The 5,204-nt window shown below is 38.9% G+C and overlaps 1 pseudogene; it reads right to left on the bottom strand.

Moving 5' to 3' along the window:
• Window positions 1-3,506: 3,506 nt before the first annotated feature.
• LOC147380199 (small ribosomal subunit protein eS6-like) lies at window positions 3,507-4,510 on the bottom strand (annotated as a pseudogene).
• Between the last annotated feature and the right edge of the window lie 694 nt (window positions 4,511-5,204).

Raw genomic sequence — 5,204 nt, 5'->3', positions numbered from 1 at the left:
TAGCTAAAGTAATAGTGATTGAACACTATCTTGTTCTTATTTAGAAGTTATTTTTTATTAAAGAATAGCTGCTTGACAATTTTCAATAGTTTCAGGTGTACAATAGAGTGATGTGATATTTTTATAGATTATACCCTACTTAAAATTATTATCATAAAATGGCTATATTTACCTATGGTGTACAATGTATCCCATTGCTTATCTATTTTACATATAATAATTTGTCCCACTTAAGCCCATACCCTTAGCTTGTTCCTCCCCTCACTCCTCATTGGTATTCTGTATGTCTGTAGTGTCTGTTTCTATTTTATTACACATACTTGTTTGTTTCATTTTTTAGATTTCACAAATAAGTGATAACAGAGTATTTGTCTTTCTCTGACATTTCACTAAGGATAATATGCTCTAGGTCCATCTAGGTTGTTTTAAATGACAGAATTCCATTTTTTTTTAAATGGCTAAGTAATATCCCATTGTGTGAGTGTGTGTGTGTGTGTGTGTGTGTGTTTGTATGTTTATTGCCATGATCCCTGATGGATCAACTGGTAAGAAACTGCCTGCAATGCATGAGACCCAGGTTCAGTACTGGGGTTAGGAAGATTCCCTGGAGAAGGGAAGACAACCCACTCCAGTATTCTTGCCTGTGAAATCCCATGGACAGAGGAGCTTGATGGAAACACACGCACTCATCTTTTAATCCATTCATCTGTTGATAGACATTAGGTTACTTCCATATCTTGTTCTCTATAAATAATGCTGTGGTGAACATTGGACTACATACATATTTTCAAAATAATGTTTTCATTTTTTTCATATACACACACACCAAGAAGTGGAACTCTTAGATCACATGGTGGTGCTATTTTTATTTATGCTGTTTTATTTGTTTTTCTTTTTAGATGACTGATCTTATTTGCTACTTTTCAGTTCAGTTCAGTTCAGTTGCTCAATCATGTTGGAATCTTTGTGACTCCATGGACTGCAGCATGCCAGGCCTCACTGTCCATCACTAACTCCAGGAGTTTACACAAACTCATATCCATTGAGTCGGTCATGCCATCCAACCATCTCATCCTCTGTCTTCCCCTTCTCTTCTGCCTTCAATCTTTCCCAGAATCAGGGTCTTTTCAAATGAGTCAGCTCTTCTCATCAGGTGGCCAAAGTATTGGAGTTTCAGCTTCAATATCAGTTCTTTCAATGAATATTCAGGACTGACTTTCTTTAGCATGGACTGGTTGGATCTCCCTGCTGCCCAAGGGACTCTCAAGAGTCCTCTCCAAAATCACAGTTCAAAAGCAATGATTCTTCAGCACTCAGTTTTCTTGAGAGTCCAACTCTAACATACATACTTCACTACTGTAAAACCCATACCTTTGACTAGACAGATCTTTGTTGACAAAGTAATGTCTCTGCATTTTAATATACTGTCTAGGTTGGTCATAAATTTTCTTCCAAGGAGCAAGCATCTTTTAATTTCATGGCTGCAGTCACCATCTGCAGTGATTTTGGGGCTTCAGAAAATAAAGTCTGTCACTGATCCCACTGTTTCCCAATCTATTTGGCATGAAGTGATGGGACTGGATGCCATGATCTTCGTTTTCTGAATGTTGAGCTTTCAGCCAACTTTTTCACTCTCCTCTTTCACTTTCATCAAGAGGCTCTTTAGTTCTTCACTTTCTGCCATAAGGGTGGTGTCATCTGCATATCAGAGGTTATTGATATTTCTCCCAACTATCTTGATTCCAGCTTGTGCTTCTTCCAGCCCAGCATTTCTCATGATGTACACTGCATATAAGTTAAATAAGCAGGGTGACAATATACAGCCTTGATGTACCCCTTTCCTGATTTAGAATCCATCTGTTATTTCATGTTCAGTTCTAACTGTTGCTTCCTGATCTGCATACAGATTTCTCAAGAGGCAGGTCAGGAGATCTGGTATTCCCTTTGCTTGAAGACTTTTCCAAGTTTATTGTGGTCCACACAGTCAAAGGCTTTGGCATAGTCAATAAAGCAGAAGTAGATTATATTCTGGAAACTCTCTTCCTTTTTTTGATGATCCAGCAGATGTTGGCAATTTGGTCTCTGGTTCCTCAGCCTTTTATAAATCCAGCTTGAAAATCAGGAAGTTCATGGTTCATGTATTTTTGAAGCCTGGCTTGGAGAATTTTGAGCATTACTTTGCTAGCGTGTGAGATGAGTGCAATTGTGCGGTAGTTTGAGCATTCTTTGGCATTGGGATTGGAATTAAAATTGACCTTTTTCAGTCCTGTGCCACTGCTGAGTTTTCCAAATTTGTTGGCATACTGGGTGCAGCACTTTCACAACATCATCCTTTAGGATTTGAAACAGGTCAATTGGAATTCCATCACCTCCACTAGCTTTGTTAGTAGTGATGCTTCCTAAGGCTCACTTGACTTCTCATTCCAGGATGTCTTGCTGTAGGTAAGTGATCACACATTTGTGATTACCTAGATCATGAAAATCTTTTTTGGATAGTTCTCTGTATTCTTGCCACCTCTTCATAATATCTTCTATTTCTCTAAAGTCCATACCATTTCTGTCCTTTATTGTGCCCATTTTTGCATGAAATGTTCCCTTGGTATCTCTAATTTTCTTGAAGAGATCTCTAGTTTTTCCCATTCTACTGTTTTCCTCTATTTCTTTGCATTGATTGCTAAGGAAGGCTTTCTTATCTCTCCTTGCTATTCTTCGGAACTCTGCATTCAAATGGGTATATATTTCCTTTTCTCCTTTGCCTTTCACTTGTCTTCTATTCACAGCTATTTGTAAGGCCTCATCAGACAACCATTTTGCCTTTTTGCATTTATTTTCCTTGGGGTTGGTCTTGATCCCTGCCTCCTGTACAATGTACAGGCACTCTGTCTATCAGATCCAAACCCTTGAATATATTTCTCACTTCCACTGTATAATTGTAAGGGATTTGATTTAGGTCATATCTGAATGGTCTAGTGGTTTTCCCTACTTTCTTCATTTAAGTCTGAATTTGTCAATAAGGAGTTCATGGTCTCTGCCACAGTCAGCTCCTGGTCTTGTTTTTGCTGACTGTATAAAATTCTTCATCGTTGGCTGCAAAGAATATAATCAATCTGATTTTGGTATTGACAATCTGGTGATGTCCATGTGTGAAGTCTTCTCTTGCATTTTTGAAAGAGGGTGTTTGCTATGACAAGTGTGCTATGACCTTTCATGGCAAAACTCTATTAGTCTTTGCCGTGCTTCATTCTGTACTCTGAGGCCAAATTTGCCTGTTACTCCAGGTATTTCTTGACTTCCTACTTTTGCATCCCAGTCCCCTATAATGAAAAAGACATCTTTTCAGGGCATTAGTCTAGAATGTCTTATAGGTCTTCATAGAACCATTCAACTTCAGCTTCTTCAGCATTACTCATCAGGGCATAGACTTGGATTACTGAGATATTGAATGGTTTGCCTTGGAAATGAATAGAGATCATTATGTCATTATCTGATGTTACTTTTAGCACTTCTCATTTTTCCCTCGATTCAGACTTAGAAGCTCTCAGAGAGGAATAGCTTCTATCTCTTGCAATTTATTCCAAGCATTTATGTGTGTGTGTGTGTGTGTGTGTGTGTGTGTCCTCCTTCATTTTCTTGGCCAAAATTCAGGATATTCTGCAGCCTCTTCATTATTTTTCTTAATACACTGTTTCTTTCAAGATATACATGAGTGTTTGTGTTGCAGAACATGAAATAACAAGACAATGAATCATGTATTTTGGTGGTAGATTTCTTACCTTCCTTGTTCAGGAGCTTTCTCACAACATACCAGTGGACATGATTTCTTTAGAGAAACTGAAAAGTTTGTGGATTCTGCTAGTTCTTTTGGGTCCCAAGTGACATAGCAGAGTAATATCAGTGAGTCCAGGAATAAATCCCTCTCCCCTCTCCTGTTTTTCTGTTTGCTTTTTTTTTTTTTTTTTTTACATTGACTGAATTGAGAACACTCTGATTGGCATCCACAAAGTAACACTGTACAGATTTACCATGTCTTTCTCCAGTCCTTGGTCTGTAACAGGAATGCCCCTTGCTCAATAGCAGGCAGATTTGGCAATGGGTCAACACATCCTGATTCATGGGAAGCCTTGCTGTCATTGCCACCATTGATTAAGACCATGCAACCCTTCCTGTCCTTACCCAGAGCATCAGTGGCAACTTCTGTGGCCATACAGTTCTCATAAAAGTTACAACATTGTCGTTCATCATTGAGAACTTCAATACGTTCCTGGGAGCCAGTAACCAGGAAAGAGATGTTCAACTTCATCTTGAAGTGACTGACTACATCCAAAGCACCACAAAAAAGAGAGATAGTGGAAGATCCTTTGGAGAAGGAAATGGCAGTCACTTCAGTACTCTTGTCTGGAAAATTCCATGGACAATGTAGGCTGCTAAACTACCGTCCATGGGATTGCAAAGAGTCGCACACGCTGAACAACTTCACTTGAGTGCTTCTTTTAATTTGAGGAACTTCTGTACTGTTTTCCATGGTGGCTGTACCAATTTACATTCCTACCAACAGTGTATAAGTGTTCCCTTTTCTCTATATCCTAGCCAACATTTATTTGTAGCCATTGTGATTGGTGTGAAGTGATATCTCACTGTGGCTTTTATTTTCATTGCTATGATGATTAGTAATGTTAAGCATCTTTTCATGTGCTTGTTGGCCATTTACAGGTCTTCTTTGGAAAAAGTGTCTATTCAGGTCTTTTGTCCATTTTTAACTAGTTTTTTTTTAATATAATTTCTATGAACTATTTATATATTTTGGATATTAACCCCTTATTGGTAACACAATTTGCAAATATTTTCTACCATTTAGCAGGTTGTCTATTCATTTTGCCAATGGTTTCTTTTTCTGTGCAAAAGCTTGAGCTGGGAAGATCCGCTAGAAAAGTGATAGGCTACCCACTCCAGTATTCTTAGGCTTCCCTTGCAGCTCAACTGGTAAAGAATCTGTTTGCAATGCAGGAGACCTGGGTTTGATCCCTGGGTTGGTAAGATTCCCTGGAGAAGGGAACAGTTCCCCATTTCAGAATTCTGGCCTGTAAAATTCTACAAACTATATAGTCCTGCTGCTGCTGCTAAGTACTTCAGTCGTGTCTGGCTCTGTGCGACCCCATAGATGGCAGCCCACCAGGCTCCCCCATCCCTGGGATTCTCCAGGTAAG

Source organism: Bos grunniens, chromosome 1 (assembly GCF_055505025.1).
Source record: "Bos grunniens cultivar Pamir isolate PY7600 chromosome 1, Bosgru_T2T1.0, whole genome shotgun sequence".
NCBI lineage: Eukaryota > Metazoa > Chordata > Mammalia > Artiodactyla > Bovidae > Bos > Bos grunniens.
Note: the sequence above shows the minus strand (reverse complement) of the source record. Positions and strands in the feature narration are given on the sequence as shown.